General features: G+C 34.4%; 1 pseudogene; it reads right to left on the reverse strand.

Annotated features, from left to right (window-relative positions):
- Positions 1 to 5,228: 5,228 nt before the first annotated feature.
- LOC100795111 (disease resistance protein RPM1-like) lies at positions 5,229 to 13,568 on the reverse strand (annotated as a pseudogene).
- Between the last annotated feature and the right edge of the window lie 521 nt (positions 13,569 to 14,089).

Genomic DNA, 14,089 nt, shown 5'->3' on the forward strand with positions numbered 1-14,089 from the left:
CACTTAGTGGAGATAAAAACTTAAAAGAAAATAGATTTTTTTTTAAAATTTCAAATATAACCAATATATAATTGGATATGACTGGTTAGGATTTAATTTTAATTTACTCTAAATTTTGACTAATTGCACAAAAACTTGAAAAATTCATACTCCCTCCCTCCGGTCTCAAAATATTTATTTGTACTAACCAAGAAAGTTAATTAATCACATTTAATTCATCAATCTCAATTAAAAATTATTTTTTTTCTCTCGACATATTCTTCATTGAAACTTGATATTAAACATAAAAAAATCATTGAAAAAAACCTCAATTAAATGAAGGATATTTTAGAGATAATAACATTAAATAAAGTAAATTTACTTGAAATTTTATTATATTTAAAACTAAAAAAATAAATTTTATCTTATAAAGGAAGTATTACTTTTCTTTCATAAAGAAAACCTAATTATGGTTAGCCCTTAAAATTAGTATTACCACACAAAGTTTTGATTGTTGGCCGTATCTAGCATACTTTCTTATTGGTTGAAATTTGTTCAAAAAATTCGAATAAGACCCATTAAATAAGAAGTGTTGAAATATATACAGTTTTATGATTTTTACTCTCTCTGTTCTTGTATACATGATCACATTACCTAATTAATTAAAATTAAAAAAAGTTACTAATTTAATTAATAGTAATAAGTTTGTTTTACATTTATAATCTTTTTCAAAAAAAATTCCATCATTAATATTTCTTTCTCGTCTAATGATTTGTAAATGCTTTCTTTTTCTTCTTTTAATGATGAATATTTGTAGTTTAAAAATAATTAATGTAAGAAACATTATAAATTGAGCTTTATAAAAAAATCATTTTAAAAGTCTTATAATTAGGAATAAGGAGAGAATAATTAATTTCAACTAATAGAAAATAATATGTCAAAAAGAGTATATTAAAGTCTTAATTAAAAGAGCACGCTGTCAATATTTCTCTTATTATGATTATGATTTTTTTCTTCATTCGATCAATGGATGGATTGCATATGTTAGCCACACGCGATGACACACATAGCCACAAACTTTATTATAATATCTTGTATATTTTCATATTGCCATTTTTTATATCCAATAAATGTGTACGATGATGTTCTCACATACTATTCATATTGCCTTTTTTATAACCAGTGGTGTGTAAGATGATATTTTCAGGTACTATTCATATGAGTTTAAGAGTCTATTTGATTCATGCGGGTTAAATATTATTCAAACTTATTTTTAGCATATTGAGGCAAGACTCACAAGACACTCAAACTAAACTCTGTTAACTCAAGTCTATTTTCACGTACTATTTATATGAGTTTAATAGTCTATTTGGTTCATGCAGGTTAAATTAATAGTATTCAAACTCATTTTTAGCATATTGCACTACTAGAAATTAAGTTTTCTACATAGGTTATTTGACCCTTTCTACATCGGTTATGAACCGATGTTGTAGCGAGAGATGTTGAAAAGCCACACCCTATAACGACGGTTGGTGGACCGATGTAGAATGGTGGCAATTCTACAACGGGTTACTTGAGTGACCATGGTAGTATTCTAAGAAATCTACATCGGTTTTTTATCAACCGATGTAGAATGGTGTTAATAATGACCTAATTCTACATCGGTTGTTTGGGATGACTGTCTTAATATATTGAGGTATCTACATCGGTTTTCAGCCCAACCGATGTAGAATGCTACCCATAATAGGTAATTCTACATTGGTTGACCGCCTTAGTTTGTTGAGTAATCTACATGTTTTTTTTGACAACCGATGTTGAATGTGTGTTTTTTTTTTTTGGTGGAATTCAGCCCGTAACAAATATGCAAATTCCAAAATGTTGAATAGATATGAATCCTCACATATATACAAACCCCTGGTATCAAAATTAAGCAATAAAAACACAAGAGGCAGGGCAAGGCAAGTTGATGCAAAATTGAGCAATAAAAACATATATATAGTCCATAGTTAACAAAGATAATGTGTCAACTTACATTCTCATCATCAAAATCATACAACTCAGCAGCTACAAAATGAAAATATTAATGTTAGTAACTTCAAATTTCCTTATAAGTTAAAAGGCTATATTAGCTAAACAACCAGGAGTCAATTTTTTGCTTGTAAACATGTTTAATAACAAATAAGCTTCACTAAACATAATAAGTAGTTCATTCTTTCAAAAGAGTAGAAACAAGTGACTTGTAGCACTTATGTATCTACAACCAAAATATACAAACAAGGATATCAAAAGGATGAACACAAGGATGGCCCAACAAGGCTCCTCCACTATGACTCAAAGGTGCAGAGCAACACATAAAACTTATGGGGCTGAGCAAAAAAAAAAAACATAAAACTTATGGGTATACAGAAATTTAAACAACAAAATAGATTTTTAATATCATCAATAAAACTTATGGTCACAAAATAAAAATTAGTAAATTATTATAATTATTGATAAATATCCTCTTATTACTAAGGTTTACATTATAAGAGAATTAAGTGGTAAGACGTTGAAGGAAGGAGGTCGTTGGAAGAACCTTTGTGCTTTCTTTCTTGAGTTTCTAGTACCTATCATTATCAATTATCATGCTACACCTTTAGAAAGATAAGTTTTTTGTTACTCATGGACAACAGACTCTGGGCTTGGAACATTGCAAATTAAGGAAATAGTTCTCTAAAATAACAAATTTTCAAATGCCATAACAGTATGAATTACATGTTAAATGGTAGTTGCTTGGTGTTCTTTACCTTGTAAGCCAAAGAAGTCCATTGGTACAACTGGATGATGACACCATGACTTTTCTAAAGCGATTTGATTCCAATCTTATCATATTGTTTTCTAGTACACCAGTACACCCGTTTCTCCTTCACGAGGATTGAAAATATTATTTGTCTTAAATATTAATATAGATTTCTATTTTATGTTAACAAAATAAAAGCAAAACTCAGTATGTACTGAGTTTTAAAGAATGGGAAATTAACTTGTTAAGATTCTTTTCTTAATTGAGTGAACCAAATAGCTTCTATTGTTAGTGTACTAAAATTAACATACTGATTGACTTCTGAAAGTGAGGACTGTAGCTTGACCAAATATGCCATCAGTTCCTTTGCTGCACCTGCATCCATGTTCTTTAAGGAAAAAAATTGAGGTCACTAACTGATTCTCAAAACAGATTATAACAAAGTAGGAGGAAAATGTGATTGTATCATACTTCATAGTCATATTGAGTATAATAATGGCGCCCATAAGAAGTTTGTACAAAATATCACTCAGAAAGTGATTTATCAATAACTTATAACAGTCCCATTTTAGAAAACATTGTTTTGTTGTTTTATGAGAGTTAAAATATGTTTATGATAAAAAAGAATATTGAAGTTTTCAAACATCAAGGATTAAAAGGAAAAAAAAAGAGTGAATAAACAAAAAACTAGGCAAGTTAATTGAAGATTTTAGAATTCAATAAAATTTTCAAATTTTCTGAAAGTAAAAAAAAACCCTACTTTTTTGTCGTGGCATTTATTTATTTAGCATTGGTCCTCTATTAATAAACAATTTAATTTAGTACTTTAAATTTCAAAACGGTGCAATTTGACCCCTTAATAAACTTCTTGTTCTCACCATTTTTTCATTTTTTTTCAATTTTAATAAACAATTTAATTTTTTCCTTTATTTGGTTCAATCTCATCCCACTATTAATAAACAACATCAAGTGAATTTGGACCAAAGACACCAAATTGAATCGATTTGAAATTCAGCAATCAAATTAAAGATTTTATTATTAGGAGGATAAAATTAAATGAAATAAATAATGAATGAAACAAAAAGATAAAATTAAGCCTTGAAAAATTTATCTTACCCCAGATAAGTGATATATAAATTGATTTTAATAACATATATTCAACCATTATTTTTTTTTTTGAAAAATATGGGATCAAAACTGAACAAAAAAGTTTGGGTACCAAAATTGTTGAAGCACTATGCTAAGAGGATTAAAGTGCTAAGCCAAAATCTAACATGTCTTGTTATCGTACGAGTTCACCCCAAGCTTAACATGTACAACCCAAATTTTCACTCCAATTCAAGTTCTAGAAGCATACTGGAGACTGATTTTATTATTTACTATTGTAATTGAAGGTGAATATATCTTAACTCAAAAACTCTTCCGCAATTGAAAATTCTAAATCTTTAGAATTTCTCAATTAGGGTAATCATTAGGTTCAAGAATATCTAAATTATTGTAATTGTTGATATTTATTACTATAGAATCTCCAATCTTGTTGCATTATACCTTAAATTCAATCCTTATTTCAATTTCACACTTGTAGATAAGAATATACGATCAAGGTACTATAAGTAACCAAATGCCAATTTATAAAGGCATTAAATTAAAACAAAGACAAACAATCAATTTAAAAGAAATGAACTTGAATTATAGATAAGAATTCAAATTACATCAAGTTAACAAAAATTTGAGTACACATTTTAGAAAAAAGGGAAACAAGAGAAAGAGAAGAAGGAAGCTTAAAAAATCAATTTGATGCCTCAAATCCACTCATGCATCCACCATTTCACGGGCCGCAAAAGAAAGAACTAGAGGGAATCTTGAGTTTTTCAGTTGTCAAAAATTGTCTACCTTTGTAGGAACACTATTTTCAGCTTCTTCGTATGGTGTTGGTGCTAAAATGGGCGTAATAATTAACACTCAAAAAACTACATGATTAGAACATCGAAAACATTGGATTTGGAAAACCTCTTACAATCTTCCCTCAGTGCTTTCCTAAAATTTATGGTTGTACAAAGTGGGTCAAACTTCAAAGCATAAAAATTAGGAACATTTAACACAATCTAATTTATGAAAAAAATTCACATTATTGTTCTTCAATCGTAATGAAACTTAAAAAACCCACAACATTTACACAATATATATGCTTACGACCCTATAAAAACACAAAGTTAATTTCTTCTTAAAATGATACAATGAAATTGTTCAAGTATTTATCAACATGGAAATAAGAAACTCAATCCAGTTGAGGTCAACATCTACCAATTCTGAGCACAATAATAGAAAGGATTATAATGATCAGAATCTTATAATGAAGAAACGTTAACTTTGGTTGGTGTAGGCGTATACTTGTTAGACAATTCTATCCCTAACTTGTACGTGAGATGTTGTAGAGAAAGAAAAATGAAGCAAATACTAGAAGAGAAAATGAGGCAAAAGTAATTATTTTAGGAATTAGATAATGGTTGCATTTTTTATTGAAGAAAAGAAAAAGGCCACGAATGTCATTCTACAAAGTTATAGATGTGAAAAAGACGCACCTTCTATTTTCTACAAAGTTATAGATGTGAAAAAGACGCACCTTCTATTTTCAAATTTGGACGCATCTTACTGATGACTTCTGCCGAATATATGCGAAGGGTCTTCAGGATAATCCAGTGGTCTTCTCCTCCATCAGGAGCAATGCGCTGCTCAAATTCAGTTGGCATGTCCTTGATATAGAGATCTTTAAGCTTCTCCAAGTGTTGAATTCCAGAGGGAACTGTTTCGAGTTGGGAGAGGTCTTTTAAAACAATTTCTTCCACAGAACACAGTGCTCCTCTGTCGATAAGGATGCACTTCAATTGATCCAATAATATGAGTTGCAGTGTCTTTAGTTTCTGAAACCCTCCACTTTGAAAATTCAAAGTTTCACCTTCATAAGCATTGTAAGTTAAATCGAGGAACAACAACCTTGGCATATTTTTTAGTGATTTCAATGCATCATTAGTCAACCTGGAGCCGCGCAAACGCAGTTGCACAAGATTTGGGAACTGTGAAATCCAATTTGGAAACCTTGTTAACTTCCCAAATAGGACAAGCTTCCTAAGTGTAGACATAGGTGACGTAATGTACAAGTCAATTACTTCACTCCAATCAGCTGCATCAATAAGTAGTTTCTCCAAGAGTGGCATCTCATTTATCAAGGAACACAGAGTCTCTTTGTGCTTTCCCTCAAAATCATTCACCGACAGTTCCCTTAACTGCTTTAGCTTTCCTACCTCTCTAATGACCACTCCATCATCATCTATAATCACTGGAGGTATCTCTTGTAGGGATGTCATGCCTCCAATATCCTTCCATTGAATTGAACACCTAGAATAAGCCAGAAGATGACGTAGCTTTTTAAGCTTACTAATCTCCTCTGGCATCTCAGACACACCTGTGCCTCTTATATCCAAGGTCTCCAAATTCTGGAGCTTACCAATGGATTTTGGTAGACTTGCTATCCATGTATACCGAAAGCTTAAATACTTCAAGTGGCATAAATTCCCCAAATTTTCAGGAACATAACTAAAAGCAGAACCTTCAAAATCAAGTACCTTCAGTAGCATGTAATTTGTAGGGAATTTGTTAACCAAGTCTTGAGATAAGTTTTCATCTTTTCCTGTCATGATAAGAATTGACCGAATGGGTGAGCTTCCTATACTTCCACTAAAATCATCAGTTGCAATTGTCAGGCGTCGAACAATCTTACTTGATACAGATTGATCAGGCCCGTCAATATACTGACGAAACCCTGTATCCTTGACTTTTCTAAGGATCATGTCGTGTATTAAGTCATGAACACGACACCTTTCAACGTTTCCATCAAGTCCAAATGAGGATACTTGCACCAAACTTCTATGAACCAACCCTGATAAATATTGTTGCCCAACTTCTTCCAATGTTTTTCCGGTTTCATGTTTGACAAACCCTTCAGCTATCCACTGTCTAATCAATCTATCAGATTCAACTTCATAGTCCTCCGGATACATTCTGAAATACAATAAACATGATCTGAGACTGATCGGCAAATCATCATAACTTAAACCTAAAATTTTTGTTATACTATTTAACTCAGAATTCCTCTCCAAGTCTAAACTTAGATCTCTACTAAACTGTCCCCATTCAGGTGCACTTTCATCTTTTTGAGACAAAAGACCACCAATGGCCACTATTGCTAGAGGTAAACCTTTATGATGCAATCCTACCCCGCAAGGGCATTGGTTAGAAGACTCCAAGTAGATTGGGCTAGAGATCCAAGGAAAGGCCCTAGGGTTCTCATGAGCCTTAGGGTAGATTTCGAGCCCATGGGCTAAGTATGAGCTCGCTTATCTTTGTAAATATTAGAATAGGTTTTTCCTTCGTCAAGGCCTTGTATTTTGGCCATTCTAGTAGTATAGGGTTTTAGCCTTGTATTTCGGGGCATTTTGAGTTGTCTTTGTAATAAGGACTTTTTTTTTTATTTTCATGTTTTTTTGTCATGGGGGTGAGCTTAGCTATTATAGGGGGTGTGTAGCTAAGCTCTAGCTTCTCATCTCAAGGAGGTGAGCTTAGCTATTAGAGAGGTATGTGTAGCTAAGCTCTAGCTTCTTTACGAATCTTCTTAAGGAAGCTTCTCAAGGAGGTGAGCTTAGTTATGAGAGGGGTGTGTGTAGCTAAGCTCTAGCTTCTCAAGGAAGTTTTCTCAAAGAAGCTTCTCAAGGAAGTTTTCTCAAGAAAGCTTCTCAAGGAAGCTACCTAGTCTATAAATAGAAGCATGTGTAACACTTGTTGTAACTTTGATGAATGAGAGTCTTGTGAGACATCTTTCAAAGTTCCACTTCTCTGCCTCCTTTATTCCTTCAATTTCGTGCTCCCCCCTCTCTCTTTCTCTCCCTCTTTCTTTTCCTCCATTGAAGCATCCTTCCAAGCTTCTTATCCAAGGCTCATCTTGGTGGTGAAGCTCCTTCTTCCATGGCTTATTCCCTAGTGGATGGCGCCTCCTCTCCCCTCTTCTCCTTTGTCTTCCGCTGCATCTCCATGGTGGAAAACCACCATTAAAGGACCTCATTGAAGCTCAAAGATCCAGCTTCCATAGAAGCTCCACAAGCAAGCTTCCATCAAGTGGTATCAGAGCACAAGAGCTTCAAGTAGGTGCTCCTTAAACCTCCATTAATTTTTTGCTTTACCTTCTCTTCCATTGTTTTTTCTTCATTTTTCTACATGTATCTCCTCACATGTCTTGTTCTAAATGTTGTTAACATGATTCTTTAGAGTTTTCACCGATTAAACTTGCTATAGAAGTTAGATTTGATTTTCTATGGTTCAAATTTCTTGTTCTTGTTCTTGAACCATGAATTGTGTTGAGTTTAGGATCCTTTGAGTTTTGTCTTGTTATTTTTTGTGGCTGAAACCTAAACCATAAAATTCTTACAAAAATATTAAAGTAGAAGAAAACCTCAAAAATCTAGAGTGACTTGTTCACCTATTGTAGTTTTGTCATAGAAGTCATGTCTAGTCATGAAACTTGTCACATAAGATTTCTTATGTTGTGCTGAATTTTATTTTCTTGTTTCTTTGTCTAACTCATTTGTTCATGAGTGTATGAAATTCTTTTAGCCTATTATTTGATTTGAGTCAAATCTTTCATGTTAATTAGTCCTTAACATGTTCATGCAAAATTCTTAGAGAGTCTTTGATTGTGAACCTTTTCTTGAACTTTTAGGTTTCCTTATGATTGTGTCTATTGTGAATTTGAGTTTTGGTGATTGAATTGCTGGCTGAAATGTTGATCCTAAGTGAATATTGAACTCCTAAAACTGTGGTAAACAATCCTAGTGAGTTCAACATACATAGGAAGGTTGAAAGTAAGCCCAAGGCAATCAATATACCATGCTTAAAGAAACAAATCGCTGGTGCTGGCAGCTTGGACATACAAACTTGTAAAAATTACTGAGAATTGGTTACTTCGAATTTTGAGCTGAAATTTTTACAGAATTTTCTAGACATCTGGAAAAAAGTTATAAAAAAAGAAACAAGTGATTTGGATAAAAGGAAAAAATACGAAAAACCACACAAGTTGGCAGGAAAATCAGTATCCAGAAAAAAACGGGTGAAAGGGAAGTGTGCTTGTTGTTTTGGTTCAAAATTTATTCTATAATTGGAAATTTCAATTCAAAATTAGTGTGAAGACAAGTGCCAAAGCTAGAGTTTTGTTGAGTCTTTTTTTTTCAGTTTTTTTTACTCTACTCTAGAGCCATTCTAAGTTTCTCTTTGAGTCCTAGCTTGCTTCTATGTCCTTTTCATTGCTTTAATTGTTGAATAATCCTTGAAAAATTGTCTTGTTAAAAATCCATTGGTTTAGCTTTCATTTTATTTTTTTTGGTCTTTGGTTATTGCTTGTCTCTTTGTTTCCTTGTTTGTGGGTTGCCATATAGGAATTGGAAGGAGGATTGGTGCCATCCCTTGAAGAATTTCAGTCCAGAAGTAAGGGGCCAACCACCTTAAGAGCTATTGGACTAAGAAGCACTCCAAATTGAGTGAATCACCAAAGAGAGAACAACCACCAAAATTGAGGACCGTTTTGTAATTTTGTAATTTGCAATTTACTTACCTTCATTGCTTTCAAGTTTTTGTAACAAAAAGGCCTTTCATTGGAAGTGTGTTGGGAGCCTCCAATAGGTTACCAAACTTCCATTTGTGTGTAATAATTTTAGGCAATTTTTACTTAGGATAGTGAGTGTTTTGTTGGGAACCTTGAATGTGGTCATCCAAACACTCTTAGGATTCACCTAGTTTACATTTCTTGCTTACTTTCATAGCTTATTTCTTTTACCTTCCATTGTCAAACCGCCTAGATAGCTTGCATTTTACCAATTAGTTTTTTTTACCTTATCTTTCACACCTCTTTTAGTGTTTATTTGGATAGTTTCAACCATAGTTTCTTTTACCTTTTCTTTTCAAACCTCCAACAAGAAAGAACCACAAATTAGGAACCAACATGAGTCATCATTCATCTAGTGTTAATGGCGAGGGTACTAGTCATAAAGACCCTTTATCTAGAATCTTAGATGAGTTGAGTTCCCTCAAGTTATGGAAAGAAAAACAAGAGAGAAAAGAAAAAGGAAAAAAAAGAGTGGAAGAAATAAGTCAAGATGAAAGAAAGAAAATAAGAGAGGAAGAAAGAAGAAAAATAATGAAAGAAATGAAAAGAGAAAAACATGCCTCCTATAGTAGTCATAACTCTTGCAAGAGCCTAAGTGAAGAACTTCGTGACTATTACGAAGGAAGGCATAGGTCACATCTTAGAACTCACTCCCATAGAAGAGAAAAGGAAAGAAAGCCTCAAGAGGCTAACATTAACCTCTCATACTTCCATGGGAAGGACAATGTAGAGGCTAACTTAGATTGGGAAATAAGGGTAAAGCAACAACTTAAAAAGAAGTCTACTTCAAAATCTTATGGCTCTCACTCTTATCCAAAGAAAGACCAAGGTCAAGGCATCTTAGGGGTGACACCTTCTAAGCCCAAAGATGATAAGGGGAAGGCAATAGAAAAGCAAGCCCCTAAGGCTAGTATGCAAGAGAAAACTAGCTCTATAAAGTGCTTTAAATGTCTTGGAAGAGGACACATTACTTCTCAATGCCCCACCACAAAAACCATGATTATGAGGGGCCAAGACATTTATAGTAGCCAAGATGAGGCTACTACTTCACCTTCCTCTAGTGAAAGTGAAGAAGCAAAATGGGAAGAATCTAGTGAAGAAATCTACCCCCAAGAAGATGGACAACCATTAGTGGTTAAAGAGAAGTGTAAGGAGGTAAGTGTCTCCTCCAAGAGGTTAGCTAAGAAGGAAACTCATTTTACAATAAAGACAAACATTAAAGAAACTTTTCCTCTTAGACAACCTCCACATTTTCTCTTTTTTGTAAAAAGACACTTGCTAGCATTGCCGCACCTCTTGGGCTTGGGTTTATTCCTCAAGTAAAGAAGTTGTTGGATGAGGGTTTGGTTCGCAAGAGCTTAAATCCTTGTGCTTTTTTGGTGCCCAAAATAGGTATTATTAGGCACCAAGTCCCTAAAATAGGTGGTATGATGAATGTTTTGAGTGGTGCAACCCTCTTTTGTAAAATCACTCGTACACCTAACATGTTCATGGTGTGTGTACATAGGGACCCATTAGGTAGGTTTGTTCTTATTTTTAGTTTCAATACAAACTTAGGTACTCATATGGGACACCTTAGGTTTGTCATACTTTTTGGTAGGAATAATCAATATGAAAATACAGAAAAAGGTATGTTTTATTGCATTACTTTTCTTAATTTTTCAAATAGTGATCAACGGGTTCCCATGAACCCTAAGAGAATAAAGGTCATTCCTGAGTGGCTTACTCCACCAAGTATAAGAAAAATTTGGGGCTTCCATGACTTAACAAACTTTTACAAAAGGTTTGTCCCATATTTTTCTATACTTGTAGCACCACTCATTGAGTTGGTGAGAAACCGTGTTCCTTCATGGGAAGATGCCCAGGAAATGGGTTTTCAGACCTTACCTTACTTCAACATACCAAACACCACTAATACATGTGTTTTTGTTCTTTTTATAGGTGTTGAGGGAAGGAGCCCAGAGTATGAAGAACCTCGGGATTTGAGGTCAAATCCTTTCCAAGGTGGAGGGAATGATGCAACCCTACCCCGCAAGGGCATTGGTTAGAAGACTCCAAGTAGATTGGGCTAGAGATCCAAGGAAAGGCCCTAGGGTTCTCATAAGCCTTAGGGTAGATTTCGAGCCCATGGGCTAAGTATGAGCCCGCTTATCTTTGTAAATATTAGAATAGGTTTTTCCTTCGTCAAGGCCTTGTATTTTGGCCATTCTAGTAGTATAGGGTTTTAGCCTTGTATTTCGGGGCATTTTGAGTTGTCTTTGTAATAAGGACTTTTTTTTTTATTTTCATGTTTTTTGTCATGGGGGTGAGCTTAGCTATTATAGGGGTGTGTAGCTAAGCTCTAGCTTCTCATCTCAAGGAGGTGAGCTTAGCTATTAGAGAGGTATGTGTAGCTAAGCTCTAGCTTCTTTACGAATCTTCTTAAGGAAGCTTCTCAAGGAGGTGAGCTTAGTTATGAGAGGGGTGTGTGTAGCTAAGCTCTAGCTTCTCAAGGAAGTTTTCTCAAAGAAGCTTCTCAAGGAAGTTTTCTCAAGAAAGCTTCTCAAGGAAGCTACCTAGTCTATAAATAGAAGCATGTGTAACACTTGTTGTAACTTTGATGCATGAGAGTCTTGTGAGACATCTTTCAAAGTTCCACTTCTCTCCCTCCTTTATTCCTTCAATTTCGTGCTCCCCCCTCTCTCTTTCTCTCCCTCTTTCTTTTCCTCCATTGAAGCATCCTTCCAAGCTTCTTATCCAAGGCTCATCTTGGTGGTGAAGCTCCTTCTTCCATGGCTTATTCCCTAGTGGATGGCGCCTCCTCTCCCCTCTTCTCCTTTGTCTTCCGCTGCATCTCCATGGTGGAAAACCACCATTAAAGGACCTCATTGAAGCTCAAAGATCCAGCCTCCATAGAAGCTCCACAAGCAAGCTTCCATCACTTTACACTTTCTAACAATTTGAAGAGATATATCTTTAAGTGCTTCTGGACAATCTCCATGGGAACTATACTGAAATGCCTTACAGAACAATTTCAAAGATTCTTCTTCAGTTAAAGGTTTTTCTAGCTTATGCACCTCAACAAATGATGATTTCCTACAATATTCTGCAACCTTCTCATCCCTGGTTGTGATTAATATCCTACTTCCATTTTTATTATCAATTACAGCAGATTCAATTTGATCCCAAAATTTTCCATTCCATACGTCATCAAACAAGACAACATACCTCTTGTTTCGCAAGCGGTTTCTGACTTCTTCTGTCAACGACTCGATGGTAGAAACATCCTTGGGAGGGTCCTCCATTTTTTCTTTGCAAAGCTCATTCAACATATGCCTCAGCAATCCTTCAGCAGAGAAGCATTGAGAAACTGTGATCAACGCATGGCACTCGAAATCGTTACGCACCTGGTCATAAACTTGCTTGGCAAGAGTGGTTTTTCCCACCCCTGCAATTCCCACCACAGAGATGACAGTGCGTTTTTCTCTTCCCTTTGTCAACCAATTTTTCAATATACCTCTAGGGCCATCAAGCCCCACAACCTCATCTTCCTCAATAAAGAGAGGATCCCTTCTAATTTTCTGCCATGTGATATCTTGATTTCCTCTAGAACTGGTTTGTCTTTGCTCTAAAGGAAAATGGGTTTGGAAACCATGTCTTTCAGCACGAACAAGGGATTTAACATCCTGAATCTTATACGCACTTTGAAGGAGAAGGATTTGAGTTTTGATGAAGGCAACAGCCTCACATAGTAAAGCTGCACAACGAGGATCATCATCAGGTTACTTATCGTCACAGGAGATGTTATATTCATCGATGACATCTTCCATGCGAAAAGCTGCTTCTCTCAGCCGCATCACCCTTTCTTTTATTCTATGACGCCTTCCATCATCTTGTTCAGCTTCAGCCACTTTATCAGCATCATTGATGAAATCTTGAAAGCTTTCAAGTTCATCTGTAATGTCTCTAACTTCTTTTGGGAGATCTCTCAGCATTTTGACAGCTTCCAATATTTTTGGAAGCGCATGCTGACCAGCCAAGGACACTGCAGTTTCTGCCATTTTAGTCTTGCTAGCTAGCTCTGTTTTTTAGGTTTGTTGTGAGTGCAAAACTTGATGCTCTTTAACATTATATATAGCCATGTCCGTAGTAAGAGGAGGACAATTGATTAATATTTAATATTCTTTGATTCAGCAAGTTGGATATATTGTTAATTTATAAAGTAGTTATTTATTCCAATGTATTGAAATATTCCATTATGGTTGTTGAACCAATTAATACGAAAACGCCAAAGTAATATTGGTTTGAGTCATAATATTTTACATTTCCACGTTGAAGTATCATCCACGTTTGAGTCATAGATATGACCAGCGCTAGTTTCAGACAAAGCTGAACGTGTATTCCAGCTACCCAATTTGCCATTGTTAATGTTAATTATTTCTCACCGTATCCATACGATATCACACTACCCAATTTTTGAATAAGGATGAAAACTAATTAGGTTAGAAAAAACTAATTATTCGATTCAAATGATGTTTGTCGGTTTTATTTTCTAAGGATATATATTTATTTTATTTACCTTGCAAATATTATTTTAATTCATAAAATTATTTTTCCTTATTTATTTAATCACAAAAATCTTA

This window comes from Glycine max, chromosome 18 (assembly GCF_000004515.6).
Source record: "Glycine max cultivar Williams 82 chromosome 18, Glycine_max_v4.0, whole genome shotgun sequence".
NCBI lineage: Eukaryota > Viridiplantae > Streptophyta > Magnoliopsida > Fabales > Fabaceae > Glycine > Glycine max.